Raw genomic sequence first — 17,361 nt, 5'->3', positions numbered from 1 at the left:
ACTTGATGAAATGATCACTGTGAACATGGAATTTCTGTCCCCCAGACAACAGTGGTGTCTCCTTCCTTATCTGTGATGACAATACCAGTAATGATAATTATAATAGCTAAGTGGCAGCTACAGCAAGTAGCAGTAGGTCTTATTACCTTAATAAAGCTGAGTCAAGAAAACAAATTTTAAACCTATTCAAAAAGTAACCTCTGGCCTCCATTGGACACATTTTAGACTGAAACCTGCCAACTTGTGTTCTGTTGTGTAAGAAAAGAGCTAAATTAAAGAGCATGTACAAATGAAAGGACTGCATGTCACTGTTATGTGTAAAAAGTAAGAAAAATTAGTGAATGCTTAATGGCATTTAGCTTTTATAAGAATGTTCTTATTCTACATGTTTTTTTGATTGCCATTCTCCTGCTTCAGCTTTCACACTCATTTTCAAGGACACACAAGTAAGTGTAGGGTATACCATCCTCTCAAGAGGCCTTCCACCACATCTGGTTTAAAAGTTTGAAATGTCAAATCTCATACTTCCTTGACTTCTTCAGTGTCTCTCCCTGTCTCCCTTTCTCCTCCCCCTTCCTTTTTCCTTCCCTCCCCCTCTCTTTCCCCTCATCTAATCTAAAAAGTGATCAGCCAGAAGAGGATGGGGGGAAAGACTTTTACGTTGGCATGAAAAATGAAAGTCTTGTGAAATGGGATCTATCTAGCAGCAGACTCAGAATCTACCTGCAGGCGATGTGCAGATATTACATTTGGCAACAGGAAGAAAACTCAGTGATGATGTGATTGAGAATGGACAGAAATATTCTGTGTCCTGTAGAGAGGAAGGGAGAGTACAGACAGTGAGCCAAAGGGACCGCACTGTGGGCTCCGCATGAGGGAAACACACATTTTATAAATCCAGCCATGGACGGTATAGCTCCCTGATTTGGGAGGTCCTCTTGTTCTAGAAGAAAAGAAGAGTCAGGCAGGGTGGACGCCTGGTGCCAGGGCCTGTCTCAGTCAGGGCCTCTCTGTTAGTCAGCCATGGCCTACTTCTCTTTGCTGGTCAGACTGCATTTTAATTGGCTACCCCTTTAGTCATCGTACACCACCTCTTTTTGGAAGCTTACAAAAAGGTTAAATGAATTCACCAAGGAAGTGAATGGTTTTACTAGAAAGCAAAGCCTCTAACCTGTTGAGATGCCATCAGGTAGGCCCTTCCTTCTCTTTCCCAGGGCCCCTTATCATGGCCCATGCTTGTCCTCTTACGTTGGAGGTACTTAGCAGCCTCTGTCTGTAAACAGAGGGAGGTGGGAACAGATATTGATTCAAGGGACTAGACCCACAAGAAAGAAAAGAATCTTCTTGCTGCCAGCCAAATAGGGCATGGTTTCAACGAATCTGCCAGCAGCATAAGTCAATCTTGGACCCAGTCAATGATCTGAGTCTTTGTCATGCCAAAGAGGAAGTGGCTGTCCGTCCCTGGGTCACCCTGTTGAGTGAGCCTGAGTAAGTGGTGGCAGAAGTGGGTGGAGTGCCCACTGTCCTGCCAGCTGATGCTAATGAACTCACTGCCAGCAGAATGCAGCAGGAATACACAGTGGAAAACTTTCCCTTCCATTCCATGAAATTGACTTAGCCTCACCTGGCGCCAGACCCTATGCTGGGAACTGAATACCTAGTAGCAATGGCACCGTCTTTCTGCCCCAGAGGAGCCCACATTCCATCCTAAGAACCAGGGATGAAATGCAAGGGAGAGGGGAACAAACCAGAGTGCATGCATTCATTCATTCAACAGATACGAAATGAGTACCTCCTTGAAGCAGGCACTAATGTGGACCCTAGGAGTGAACAATACAGTAACAGCTAGAATGCGTTCTCGGTCTGGCACTAATTTGAGGTATAAATTATCCTTATAACATGCCTATGAGTTCATCATTATTATCAGCTTCATTTTACTTCTGGGGGTGCTAGGGCAGGGGGAGCTGGCGAGGAAAAGAATTAAGTGGGGAAGAGAATTAAGTCACTTAACCCAAACTGATAAGTGGTAGAGTTGGGTCACCTGGGTCAAAGATTGTCCAAAGAAGGGAGTGGTGGAGGGACAGGATGTTAGATAGAGGCCATTTTCTAGAGATATTTGAGCTGAGAACCTGAATAACCACAGCCAGGCAACTGCTGAGTGAACCAGACTCTGTGCTGTGCACTTTAAATGTTCCCTTCCTTTCTCCCACAACAACCCTAACAGGCAGGTCATACATCGCACCCTTGTTTCCAAAGAGGAAGTGGAAGCTCACATTTAGGCAGATCACACCAGGGAGCATGACTTTTGTGCGGCCCAGTTGCAATTTATGCCTCAATATTTCCAACTATGAAGTCTATGCTGTACCTACCAGCCACACCACATCATAAAATGAAAAATGTGGCCTTAATTATATCTAGAAGATTTGGAGGCTCACAGGTGTGGATATGTCTTACCTTAGACAGGCTTACTGGAGAGAAAAAAAATTAGCCTAACAGACCTGCAGGATGTGTTGGTCTGTTGTTTTTTAAGAAGGTGAGGCTGGGTTGCAGGAATTCTAGGAAAGCAGAACCAGCATGAGCGAAGGCCCAGAGGTGCTAAACATCAGGGTGGATCCAGGAAACCGTATTCCAGTGTGGTTGGAACTATGTGCAAGGAGTAGAATGTTAACAAATGAGAAGGCTAGGTTGGGACAAATTTTGAAGAGCTTCGATCGCTCTATTAGAATGAGTGGCATTCAGAATAAAGCTACGCTGAACTTTATAATAAAACCTCACTATGTCATGAACTCATGGAATGCATTTCCACCAGCCTTTATTAAGCACCTCCTACATGTAAGGTTCGAAAGTAGGAGTTCTGGTTAAAATAAATGCCTTTTGCTTTCCATTATTGTAGCAAAATCTCTGTAACATGTATTAATCTACTCTCCGGACCTCCAAAGTATCTTGCGCAAAGACTGACTCAGTCATTGTTTTCTCGTTGAAGATCCTGCTTTAGGATCACCAGCTTGAGCATCAGTTTTCATTTCAGGATCTAGGAAGAGAGAAGATTGGAATGAAAATCTGTATGTATTTACCGCAGAGCAGACTTTGGAAGTTGCTTTTCTAAAAAAAATTGGATATCGGCACATTGTATTCTGCTTTGCCCTTTTTCTCAGGAAAAAAAAAAAAAAAAGAGAAAAACACCAGAATGCAGCAAGAGAACATATCCTGTAAATAGCAGACTGCCTTGTTAGGTAGCCTCGGACTAACCACAATTTTATTGTGTATGTCCACAGGCAATGGCCAAGTGCCCCAAGAGACTTGTCTCTGCTCTATAAAAGGGGGTCATAACAAACGCTACATCATACAGATGCATAAGGTATCGTATATGAAGTACTTGACATATAAAGTACATGAGCAAGCATCCAATATATGTTGAATGGAATTATACTTATCCCTGATAATTATACCAAGTATTACGTTTAAAGTGTGAAGAACAGAAATTGGAAGGAAAATCTTCTATTTGGGAACAAAGATCCCCCTTATCAGAGGCAGAGGACCTGAACCACATTCCAAATGCCTATCTAAGTACACAGGCAATAATCACATTTAATTCTCACACTACGCTGAGAGATATGGATTATTAGCCCCTCTCAAAGGTGAAAATTCTGAGACTTGGGAAGTGAACAGGAAACCAAAGATAGGTTTTGTTTGATATTTGGTCAGCACACAAGATATACACCTGTACATCTCACAAAATATTTGTGAATGCTGACTGTCTCGTGGGCTATGCTAGGTTGTGCTGGGTGTACACTTAACCAAACTGGCATGCAGTGTACTCTAGTGGAACTCAGAGCCTAGTAAGGGAGTCATGTCGTGATATGCTTTACAAAGAGATAATAATAGGCAGGGCTCATTTAGAATGGGAAGAAAAGTTAGGTGGACAGGGAATCCAGGCAAGTGAAATAGAATGCTCGGCGGCTATGGAGTCAGAAAGAAATCAGTATTTTCTTGGAAATGATAAAGCGTCCAGTGGGTGCAGCTGAATGCATCAAAGGTGGGGTGATACAACATGAGGATGAAAAGGAAGGCAGTGGCTAGATTCTAGTACTAGCCTTAAGAAGATGGTATTCGGAAGTAGTAAAATTTCTTGGTGGAACATCTTTACTACCTTTTAGGACGCTGCTGGACATGAGGCTCTAGAGTGGGGACAAAGTGGGTAAAAAATGCCGTATCAGTCAGGATGACATCCATTTGTCATTCACAGAAAATTAGATTTGCAGTCTTTAAAAAACGGAAGTTTTTTGTTTTGTTTTAAATCACATAACCAGGAATTTGGAGATAGATGCATGTAAGAATTGTCCAGGCCAGAATTTTCACGAATCTCTTAGCCTTTCCCTCATGCCCACCATATGGCTGTTGTAGCTCCCAGTATTACGTCTGCATTCAAGTCAGGATTAAGCAAAGGTGGCACAGGGTTGTGACAGCTGTGTCTGTAATCTTTTTGTCAAGAAAGCAAACAATTTCTCACATACACCCACAGAAGACATACGCTTATATGACATGGCCCGAAAATGAGTCACATGGCCACCCCTGACTACAGAGGAGTCTCTGAAAGTTATTGGCTTTGAAATGTCAATATTATGAGGCAGCAAGAGAAAGGGGGTTAGAAATAACTTCTGATTGGCCCATTCAGATGTCAGCCATAAACACTATACTTAAAAGAATTCCCCTTTCCTACTAATCAGTAATGTGAACTACATGTCAACAAGAAAAGGTCAGTCAAAACAACAGACAAATGGACAAAAGACTTGAACAGGTATGTCACAGGGAAGGAAACACAAATGTCCAATAAACATTTAAAAATATTTAAGGATATGCAAATTGAAACCATAATGAGAAATATATGGGCAATACCAAATGGAAATTATTTAAAATAGCTGAGGATTTAAAAGAATGAAGACTTCTATCGTGTTTCCCTAAAAATAAGACCTAACCAGAAAATAAGCCTTAGCATGATTTTTCAGGATGACATCCCCTGAGCATAAGCCCTAATGTGTCTTTTGGAGCAAAAATTAATATAAGACCTGGTCTTATTTTGGGGGAAACATGGTATATACTGGTAACAGAGTACAACTACTTTGGAAAACAATTTAGTAATTTTGTAACATATAGTAATATATATTCCTGTCAACTCATGGTATGTACCCTAGAAAAATTCCTACACACATGTACCAGGAAACAAATATAAAAATTTGCATGATGGTATTTTTTTTTTAAATAAAAAAAGAAAAAAGAAAAAACTTGAAACCCAGATGTTCATCAACAGAAAAATAAAGTGCAGTATATTCACAGCAATGAAAGTTTTGAAATACAGCCTATGCATAATAACATGCATTATAAATACATAATGGGTTCAGAATAACCTCAGGAAAAACATACACTAGTAAAAAAAAAACACTAGTACAAGATTCAAAATCAGCACAATTAAAAATATTGTTTACATTGTTTAGAAACTTTTTTTTAAGAAGGGGATTATAAACAACAAATACAGAATAGTTACCACATGGGGAATATGGGAGGAGCTTACAGATTCAACCATATTGATGATATTTGAATCTATAAATTGGATGGTGGCTTCATGGATGTTCATTTTATTATCATACTTTATAACTTACATATACCTTACTTATGGTCCTTTATATGTGCCTAATATTATATAATAAAAAATTTTAGTAAAAGTCAAATTATCAAGTAACATAAATAACATGAAATAATTGTAATTTCTAAATATAGAGATAGAGACATATGCAAGAATTTAAAATGCTACATGTAAACTAATGGTAGTTTATATATTCTTTTTTCAAGCTTTTCTATATTTTCCAAATTCTTCAATATATTATTTTAGAAAGTAGAAAGTAGAAAAATGTATGAAAAAACTGTTACTGAAAAATTTTAAAGCACTGCTTTTTAGCTCATTGGCTCTAAGAGTTGGCAATTTCCATTCAGTTGTCACTGAGTCCCTTTAACTGGGCTTTGGCAAATACCCCTAAAAGTTAAAGAATTTCTTTTACTCTATTAAGGGGCTCCCAAAACATGCTTATCAGTAGTTTAAATTTTCCACCAAATTGTCCTCATCCATTACAGGAAGGAAATTTCTAAAATATTCTTGAGTGATCATAATACATTAGGATGGATGAAAGGGAGATAAAATAATGCTTTGTCTACTTCAAAAAAAATTTTATTATCTCTACACCCTTTAAACATTTTCATACTCTTCTCATAATATGGGGCTTTGTCTTTATGTCGCGGATACTGTCTGTAAAGAAGAAAATCAATTTGAAAACTAGAAAACATGTTCCTTGGCTTTTGTTAGGTATTTTCTACATCAGTGTTTGTAACTATGGTTGGCAAATCCCTTCTTATCTTCGGATGAGAGACACTGCCCCGCTTCTGCTCTCTGCATTAAATCTACAGGCTTCAGAGTCAAAACTGAGGCCCAAGGCTCCGTGATTTCCAATTTTCCCAAGAACAAGAGCTTATTTCTACTGTCAGAGTATTTTTGTGGACCTCACCACACCAGATAATTTTATTATTTCTTGATTGAAAAAAGGCAAAATAGATTCAATAATTTCAAGAATGATTTAAGAGTCTTGCATTTTATCAGTTATAACCACATCTCCATATATATGAAAACATAATTCAGATATGAGTGAGAGATACTAATTTTTTAGGTAGCCAACAATGTTTGATACCCTTTCAGGTTGATTACAAGACACCTTGCAATGACACCCTGAGACGGAGAACCCCAGACACACGTTGGCATCCAGTTTTCTAGTCCAAACCATTCCTTCTGAAGGCCTGAGGCTTAAAACAAGGAAGTGACTTGTGAAAGGCAGCTCCACTGGTCATTCTAGGGCTGGGATTCAAATCCAGCCTTTTGAATTTCAAATCCAGTTTATCTTTAAGGTACCACAACACGTGCACTTCTGGGGCTTCCCTTTATGGTTCTGCAGGTACATTGACTTCCCGGGTGATTTATAAAAATATCACTGCATGATTCTACTCATATAAGGTACCTAAATAGTCAAAGTCATAGAAGTGGAGAACACAGTACTACTTAGGGGTGATGGAAAAGGGGAGTTGTTCAATGAGTATAAAGATTCAGCTATGCTACATGAGTAAATTCTATAGATCTGTTGTACAACGTAGGGCTGATAGATAGTTAATACGGTATTTGCACCTCAAAATTTGTTAAGGTTAAGAGGGTAAATTTCATGTCAAGTGTTTTTGCCACAGACAAGTAAATAAAAAGGAGACATAAACATAAGGAAACTTTAGGAGGTTTTTGATACATCCTTGATTGTGCAAAGGGTATCGAGGGTGGTTGTGTATGGCCAGGGTCATCAAATTGTACATCCAATATGTACAGTTTTTTTGTAGGGTCAGTTATAACTCAGTACAGCTGTTTAAAAAAACAATTGCTTTTGAAGGTAAGCATGAACTGTCTCCAACTGACTATGGGAAACACATGGTAGTTATGAAAACAAGTGTCATCTCTACTTCGTTCTTCAGCAAACATTTATGATACCCCTTGGTGACTAAGACAGTCTTGAGGCGCTGGCAGTCTAGAAGGGAAGAGGAGAAGAGAAGTATGCAAATACTGACAATATAAATTGATTTGGGGCAATTGAGATCTGACTTAAATTCAGTTGGAGCCCAGAAGAAGGAATGAAGAATTCTTCCGTAAAACAAGAAAGGCTAGCTGATAAAAAGAGAGCTGGAAATGGCCAAGCTCCCCTGAGGATTCTTTTCTTCAGAAGTAATCATTCCTTCATTTTTTTCCTCATGGATGTGGTTTCCAGATTCTCACTTGTCCTCTTCTGAATGTGGTCCAATTTGTCTATACCTAGAACTGGAAACATCTCGTATGTTCTGGCCTGGGTCCAGGAAAGAAAAACAGGAATCTCTCTGATTCTGGACACTCTGTCTTATCAGTGAAGCCGTGATAAATACAATTTTAAAAGATGAATCAAAGGTCACAGGAAAAAGGTCTGGGCTGGCAGAAGGAATGTTTTCTTTGCGGCTGGCATTCCACATCCAGTTCTGGCTCCAGCCCTTCCTCCCAGGTGAAATTCCAGCCACCTCCTACTCAGTGATGAGTCAGGATCCCTGCAGGAAACAGAAGGCATTATTCTCAAATGGAGTGATTGAGGAGTGAATAAAGGGAGTAATTATGACAGCATGGGCAGAATGAGGGCATCCATCAAGGAATGGAAAAGCATCCTGGAGTGAGTCTGAAGGAGCCATTTGAGCAGTGGTTCTCAAAGCTAGAAACCTGTTGGGGTCCCTGAGACTCTCACAGGTCCACAACATCAAAACTATTTCTACAATAATGCCAAGACAATTTTTTGCCTTCTCTCTTATTCTCTCCAGAGTGCACAATGGAATTTTCTAGCGGCTGTATGACTTGTAATGGAGTCATTGCTCTGATGGTTAACAGAATGTATGTGTGTGTATTCTTGTATTTGAGTAGTTATCAGTTTTAATTTCTAATGTGGTAAATATTGAGAGAGGAGCAAACGTTCTTTGGGGTGCTCAATAATTTTAAAAAGTCTAAAGGGGTCCTATGAAAAAAACATTTGGGAACTGTTGGGTGACTGCAATTCAGAGGGAATTAATGAAGAAGATGGCCATCTGGCAAAACCTGGGCAGCCACCACAGCAACCTGTCAGGGAGGAAGTCTGGGAGAAAAATTACCCCAACCAGCATCGTCTCTCTCCTGCCAATCTGCGAGCAGGGCCTCCCATTAACTAACTACAGCTCCAAGCCAGAGGTCAAGGGTAGCTGTTTCTGGAGCACAAATCAGGGTGGGAAAGTGTGGTTCTGGAGGAACCAATGGAAAACACCCACATACTTGGAGATTGGAAGGAAATTTTAAAAATGAAGAAGAAGGAAGAAGGGGAAAGGAGCAGAAGAGGAAGAAGAAGATGACTAGGAGGAACAGAGGGATAGAGGGGATCCTTTGCAATAAGATCCAGAGAGAAAACCTCCAAGCCGTTCCCAGGCTCTTTGCTCCATTCACTTAGCCGGCTGATGAGGGAGGATCTGGGTTCAAATTCTAGCTCTACAATTTTCTAATTATGGTTCCTTGAGCAAGTTCATAAACCTCGGCTCAGTTTCCTTATCTGCAACGTGAGATAATAATACCTCACTCAGAGTGCAGATAACAGAATTGACCTAGTTAAAACGTATGCAGTATCTAGTGTAGACCCTTCACTAGTCTATTTCCCTTTATCCTTCCTGTCCAAACTCCTGGAAAGAGGTCTCAGTGACTATAATATTAAGATACCTTGGACCTCGTGTTGGACTTGATTTTAAACTACAAAGGCTGGGACTCTAATCATCCTCATTTCTTTCTGAGGGTTTACTGCCAGGTTAACTATTCATAGTGGTTAGACATTTGGATTGAAAAAAAAAAACAAAACAAAACAAAAACTCTTAATAAAATGTATAAATGCTAATTATGTCTTAAGGGAATTATTATAGTCCTTTGAAACAACCAACTCTTAGAATTCTAGGATTCCATTAAGCCAAACAAAGGGGGGGAGGGGAAGAATTAGAATTAGAATTAGAATTATTTCTGCAGGGTTTGCTGATTTGCATGCCTTCCCCTGTGTTTCTATCGTCTTTCTTTTGAGTTGCTGACATTCTGCGTTGCAAGTGGGACGAGACATGTGTTGAAGCCGGAGAAGACTAGAGCTGTATTTGCTGCACTAGTTTTTCTGCCCCTTTCTGAACGTTTCTATTTGTCGAGTTCCTCCACAAAGCTCCAGTTGCTAAGGCCTTTTGATTCTTCCCTGGGATGTTCACTGTTAACACATTTGAAACCTGCTGGGAGCCTAAGCCCTGCTTAAAGGGAAATAAAGGTGTGATTAAGGAGATAATCTGGTAAACTGTCAGTCACATTTTGCAGTTAGTATTATCCGGTTGCAGTATTAGACGGTTCAGTTCTTTTGTTGTTTTTGTTGTTCTTGTTGTTCTTGTTTTGCTTTTGTTCAAGAACAGTCATTGCCTGTGGCCCCAAGTGAAAGAATTTTATTTTCTCATTTTAATTAGTGGTATGCATGTCTGCAACCTCTTCCCTTCTAATTCTTCCCCACGCCCAGTCACATCTCTCTTTCTCTCCATACACACATCCTATGTGGATATAATATACATTTAAAATTAGAAACACTTTAGTAAGGAAAGAAAGCCCCCCCAAACAAACTCTAGGTCAAACTGCAGATTTGTGTGGATAACATGCAGTTATTCAATTAAGATCAGATGGAAAGTGGGCAGCCAATTTACCATTCCAATTGATGGATGGGATAAGGAACTGCTGGACCCTTGTCGAAATGCAAATGATTTTAAACTCCAAATACTCAGAGAAAATGAGATTGATTGTGAAGCTGGTTTTCCTCCCATTACTCAAACGGGTAAATAGATGATAGATAAGGAGGGATGGGGGTGGAGGGTGTCTGGATGGAGATTGCTGCAAAAGCTGCTGTTTTCTTGTCACCGAAGGCATTTAGCAAATAAGTCTCTCTTACTCTGATAAAGCAGGCTGAGCAAAGACGTGTACTCTCCTGCCACATTTTGGTTTTTTGATATTGTTGATGAAGCTGACAAGTGAGGGGGAAAGGTTGGTGTGGAGGGGAAAAAGAGATATACATCCCTCAATACGTGATGAACTTTGCAGATCTATGATTGTTATCTCAACTCAGGGATCCCTTCTCTCCCTGCACCCCACCACCCCATAAGCCTCCACACACAGACACACACACACACACACACACACACACGCACATGCACACATTCATCTCTAATGCAACCCAAAAGTTAATGGTCAGAATTTGCACCCTTGTCACTTGCTCTCCAATGAACTTTCTGTAGGATTCTGGGCAAACACAAATCGCGTTCTCCCAAGACTCTTCTCCGATGAACCAAATATCCTTGTGGTGTAGTAAAAAGAGAAGGGCTCAGGGAAGGCAGGAAGAAGAGCTAGATGTTAGAAGATCATGAATTGTGTGTTGGATATGTTGGATTTGACATGCTTTGGGAATAGCCACATGTACATGTCAAACATATATGAAAAATCAAGGGCCCAAGACGAGGAGCAGACTCTGATCTCCAGGCACTTACTTCAATTGTAGTTAATTATCTGCTCAGTGTCTGTCTTTCGTGATAACCGTGAGCCTGTCTATTCACTGCCATATCCTCAGTTCCTTCTCAATAAATAGCTGGGGAAAGGAGGGCGGGAGGGAGGAAAAAAGGATGGAGGGAAAGAGGGCCAGAGGGAGAGAAGGAAGGGAGATTGATGATTAGGCAGGCATTAGTCATTATCAACTTCTACTTGGCCCAGCAGCAGGTAGGCTATGGAAATAAACTATAAATCAGTTTCTCAGATTATTTTACAAATCCTTACCACCAAGGAAGCAAAAGGAAAAAAAACTAACATTTATTAAGTGTACACTGTTTGTCAGGAAGACAAAATCCTAGGATTTCTACCTGTATCCCCTGCTATTTCCACCAGAGTACTGTTCAGCAGTTGCTGAAGACGCCTCATTTTGTTGGAATGTTTTGGCTGCTCCCTTCACTCCCTAGCAGATATTGGTGAATAAATGGACTGTTCTAACTTGTTTTCTTCTGCTACTTTACACTTCCCACGTCCCATCTCCTGATCCGAAGCCTGGATATTTTCTGTTTGTTTTTCAATAGATTATAGCACATACCTTCCTTCCTCTTCCCTTTGAACAAGTCCTCTCCAGTTGTCTTCTCCTAACTACACGGAGAAGCCTGTTGCATTGTTCTGATGAGTGTCTACATGTTCACTGGTCTGTCAGACCTGGACATATGAATAACTGTTGACTAATAAGACCCTGGCTGAGCTTTATCTGCTTGCCAGTCTAACATGTTCAGAAAATGTTAAGTGGCACAGTGTAGCTTAATTTTGGAATTGAGCTTAAAATACTAGCAGGAAAGAGCATACATAGGTGTTTACTAGGCGGGAACCCTTGTGCCAGAGACTTCTATGGATCATACCTGGTATGACCAAACCATCCAGTTTGCTCGAGGTGATACCATTTTATACCTATTGTTCCAGTATAATTTTTAGCAGGACTCCACTCCACCCCCCTGCCCTGTCCCACTCACACACACAGTGTCCCTGTTTGAACAATAAATTATATATCTATCCTACTGATATGTCATTTAATAGTCCCTCAGTGTTCTCTGGGTGGATATCACCAACAATCCCATTTTCAGAGGAGGCAACTTAGGCTCAGTGAGGTCAAATCATTTACCTGACGTCTGACAACTCGTGTGTTAGAATCCAGATTCCAATTCAGGAATGACTGATTCTAAAGCTGGCTTTCCAACATCTCATGAGTAATTCAGTATGAATTCAGAAGAATAAGATGATCAAAGTTCTCGGTTTCCAAGAGAAACACTTCTGTGTGATCACGGCCCAGGCATTCCCATTCTGCAAATAAAATGAGCCTACACAGATGTATTTTTCTCTGTTAGTAATGTACACCTGGCAGGGTTTTAGTCAGGATCAGTGCTTAATGAGATTGGCAAAGGTAGAAAATTTGGCTTGCCTGCCTGCCTTAATTCTTCTCTTTATTCCCTATCCACGCCTGTAATCCTGCACACTTAATCTCCTCCCTAACAAACCCGAGGGAAATGCGAGACTGTCAGCAGAGACATCTGAATTCAAATCCCAGAGCCAATATTTATAGCTCTATAAAAGCAAGCAAGACAGATAACCGCTCTGTGACTCAGTTTCCTCCTGTGTAAAACGAATAATACTGTCTCCTTCGTAGGGTTGTGGTAAAGATTACATGTGAAGACATACGAAGCACCCATGTGGGGCCAGCACATCGTAGGAAGTGAACAAATACTAGTCCCCTCCCTGACCACTCAGCAAACAGCTGATATTAAACCTCAGTTTAAGGGAACAGGATTCTCTTCAGAGGGTGTTAACTTGTACTCACTTAGATGCAGCGGTGAATAGAAAGATGTGTGTGTCAGCCACGCCTGACTAGTAGGAGCCGTGGGTGCTTGAGAAAGGGGCCCTTTACATGGTTCACTCGTAACATTATTTGGTGGTGGTGTTGGTGCTATTGTTTGCGTGTTGGTTTTGCCTCAAAGATTACAAACTCTGGGAATGCATGATCTTGTTATATCATACACCTCACTAGGGTGCCATTTGCAATGGGTCTTAATGAATCAATACAGACTTATCTGGTCAAGTACAAGAAAAAGGCCTATGTCACGTGAAGAGCAGGGGCAAAGTTGGGGCATGTGGCAGGAGCCCCGGGGTAGCGCAGGGCCGCCGTCCGTTAGGTGACTGGCATAAGGCAATCCACACCTGCGGACCATGCACCGTGTGCTCAGCTCTGTGATGAGCACTTTGCTTGGATGAACTCAGGTATGCTTCATTCACAGTGAGTCAATATGAGGGAAGCTGTTATTCCATTTTAGACACGGTTGGCGAAGTCTCAGAGGGAGTATGCGCTTAGCACACAATAGAACAAAAATCTGAACCCAGGTATTCTGATTGCAGAGCCTGGGCTCGGCTAAGGGTTGAAAACAAAGCTGCTGCTCTGTGTTGGACTCTCATGGAGGGGGGTCCCTGTGGGCCCGAGAGGAGGATTAACTTTCATTCTGGAGGCCCAGGTGGTGGAAGTCTCCCCAGGTGCTGAACCAGAGCAGGGAAAGTGGAGACAGTTGTTGAATTTAAAAGTGAATGAATTTCCTAATTGACCTAAGTAATTCCTCTTTCTGGCTTTGTGGTATTTGCCAGTGCTTCTCCAATTACTTCAAGAGCTGTTGTGAAATTCTCAATGTAATCTCCAAAGATAATCAATTTAAAAACACATATTTGTTCATGTGAATTATTCATGAGCATTAATATAACTTAAGTATATATGAATTTAAATTAGTTTCATTTGGAGATTTTTAAACATTTCAGAGGTACACATACACAAGTGATTCGTTCCATATTTGTTGAAGACTTACTCTATGGTAGGGAACATGTTAGATACATACCTTGAGACTAATAGATGGCCTGGTAAATAATAATATTAACAGTAATAATTATATCCCCTGGGTGTTTGCTGCATGCAAGATTCTATTCTATACACTTTACATATATTAACTCATTTATGCCCCATTATACTTCTGCTACCATAATGCAAAAACCACAATTACTTATGCACCAACCTAATACTACCTTATCTCAATTTGAAAGAGGAAGAAACTGAGTAAATCATCCCATGGAGCCCCAAGTGTTTATCATCAGAGCAGATGCTATGAATCCTGATGGTTCATGTAGATTCTTAGTACATATTTGTTGAATGAATAAACCAAACATCGGAGTACAAAATAACAATAATACCTAATATTGTAGGATTTTGTCATGCACATTCTCATTTAAAAATAATGTATGTAAAGGATCTTAGTTTTTACTACAGGAGGTAAGATATGAACATCAATAGCAAACTACATATTCATTTGCAAACATAATTTAAAACATAAAAAAAATCTCCATTCTACATGGAGGAATGGGGGTGGGTCGTGGATGGAGTGGCACTGGGCTGAGCTTTGGGGGATGTATGTACACAGAGATGGGGGGTAGAGCAGAGAGGATGGGTCCCATTAGGGAGCTCCCTGTAAGAAAAAGCACAGAAGTAGGAAAATGCAGAGCCTGTGTGGAGAACATGGAATAGTTTTCTTTAGCTGTAATGTTGCTGCTGAAAACCACTTCGTGACTTTTTCCTGCTGTCTTTCCATTACCTGTTTTATCAATTAGGCCTACATTTAGTGACAAATACACAGGAAACCCAAGTATAGTGACTTAAACATAGAGTTTATTTTCCTCACATGCCAAGAATTCTGGGTAAATGGATGGCTGTCAGCTTTGGTGTGGACCAGTAGCTTCCCAGCGTTGGGCTGCTTGGGATGTGTGTGATTCTCTTGGCCTTTACGGTTGTGAGTTAGCTGTCCCAGCCTCAGGCATCATGCCTGAATTTAAGGCAGTGCTCAAAGGCAGAAGGGGATTGGGCCACTCTGACTGGCTCTCTTCCTTTTATCATGGAAGTAAAAGCATTCCCAGAATCCCCCAGCAGTCACTGCTCGTGTCTTATTGTCCAGAACTCTGGCACATGGCCACTCCTAGCTGCAAAGGAAGCTGGGCACTAGAGTATTTTGTTTTTTGTAGATTCTATAATATGAGAGGAAAACAGAGAAGGGGGTGGGAATGGAAGTCAGTTCAACGACCCAGCAGTGTCCATGAGATCTAATAATACCACTCCCCTTTACCTGAGTGCTTCCTACGTGCCCGTCACAAGCGAATCACTTGACACACATTTCTCTCACTTAATGTTCATTACAACAGGTCTTTGAGAGACCCAGCATTACCCCCATTTTACTGAGACTCACCTAGGTTCGGTCACTTGCCCAAGGTCTAACAGGCTGCCAAGAGGCAGAACTGCGACGCTTCTACTGCTGGTCTTAGCTGGGATGCCCTTCTGTCCCCCTGAATGCTGATCGCTAACTGATCACCTATCACGGGACGAGCTTTGTGCATTTGTTTTCCTGTTGATTCTCACAAAGGTCTCTGAGTGGTTCGTAATACGTATTACCCTTTGACAGGTGAAGAAATTGAATTTCAGTGCGTTTCCATGACTTGCCCAAGGTCGCATGCCTGGAGGAGCTGAGCTGAGATTCAAAACGCAGACTGCCTCATTTGAAAGTCTATATCTTCTCTTCTGTGCCGTGCCACATTTTATCAAGATGCTATTAGAAAAACATAACCCTAGTTTATCATATCCAAAATACCTCCCATCTCTCCCTCTTCTCCACTCCACAGTCACTTCGCTGGCTCAGGCCCTCATCACCTTGTAAATAGATTATTCTAAGAGCCTCCTAAGCCACTGTTACCCTTTTACTTTCGCCTACCAGATTCACCTTCTCAAACCATAAGTCACATCATGTGGTCCACCTCTCCGCTCCATGGCTCCGCACTGCCCAACAAAGGGAGTTCAGTTATCTTAACCAACTCTGCCTCTCACGGACTTTCCCACCTGGCCTCTCATTGTTAGTTAGCCTTTGCTTTGGACTCTTCCCCTACTGTCCACTGCAGGAAGGCTGGTCTTGCCACAGTACAAATTCAGCCAGTCCAATAGGATCTTGAAGGAGGAAAGGGGGCCTCGCTGTAGGTGTGGAGAAAGGACGTTCGAAGTCAAAACACAGCAGAAGTAAAGGCATGAGGGTGGAAGGATGAGGGTTAGTCAGTCTTCCCATTAGTCAGATATGGCTGCCGGAAGGAATGGTGTAGTAGAAATCGCTGGAGAGTTCTGCCAATTCATGGGTTCAAATACCAAACTGGGAAAGGGAAAAAAAATCATGTTCAGCCTTATATTAGTATGTACCAATCTCTGATTCTTTGGTTTGGTCATTATCTAATGAATTTGACTAATTCTCCCAGAAAAATCACTCCTCTAATTAGCATCTTACAAATAAAGTTTGCCAGCTAGAGATAGGAGAGTCGGCCCGTTTTCCTAGTCCTTCCCAATTAGAGAAGGGATCCAGTGTGGGCATAATGGAAAGTCTTTAGCATCAGAACAGCCATGAGTTTGAACCCTGGCTGTGTGAGGCTTTGGGCACAAAACTTTCTTCATCTCTCTCTAAGCCTGAAGGTCCTCATCTGTCAGTAGCAGAGAATGCAGCCTATCTCTCAATGTTGTCACAAGGCCTTGAGAAGTACCAGGAAGAAGAGTGGAAAGATCCGTGTGTAAGCAGACCCAACCCCAATCACTCTGAAGCCACATGGTTTTGTTGGGGAAATTGCTAGAGACCAGCTTCTGGAACCTGAAAATCATCAGGGCAGGAGTTACAATCAGTCTGGAAAGACAGTTAAAAGATGCAATTTGTTTCATCTGGCTTCCTTTTATGTCTAAACAGGGAGGGAACGTGCTAAACTGCACTCATGACAAGGAAGCCAAACTACTTGTGTGTGGCAGAATGAGGGACTACGTGGTAAGGGTGATTTAATGACCATATCAGTGACATGCCAGCCTGACGCAGCTGAGCACACATGGGCCAGCTTCTGGGCTTCGCCCTGCTGGTAACTAGTTCTGTGACCTTGTATGGGTCATGGCAAGCTCGCTCCCTCCTTCGTGACATCTATAAAATGGACACGAAAAAGAGACGATGGCTCTGAGAATAAAAATGTGAAAATAATTTAAGAATTATATTTCATTTAAATTATTTTGTCATCAAATCATTTTAAAATGTGAAGCAGATTATCGATGCTATAAATGTTGGTCCTTCACA

General features: G+C 41.2%; 1 protein-coding gene across 1 annotated transcript in view; it reads left to right on the top strand.

Moving 5' to 3' along the window:
- TENM4 (teneurin transmembrane protein 4) overlaps positions 1-17,361 on the top strand; it is a 985,233-nt gene that overhangs the window by 24,711 nt on the left and 943,161 nt on the right. The window lies entirely within an intron of this gene.

Source organism: Rhinolophus hipposideros (assembly GCF_964194185.1).
Source record: "Rhinolophus hipposideros genome assembly, chromosome: 10".
NCBI classification, from domain to species: domain Eukaryota; kingdom Metazoa; phylum Chordata; class Mammalia; order Chiroptera; family Rhinolophidae; genus Rhinolophus; species Rhinolophus hipposideros.
Note: the sequence above shows the minus strand (reverse complement) of the source record. Positions and strands in the feature narration are given on the sequence as shown.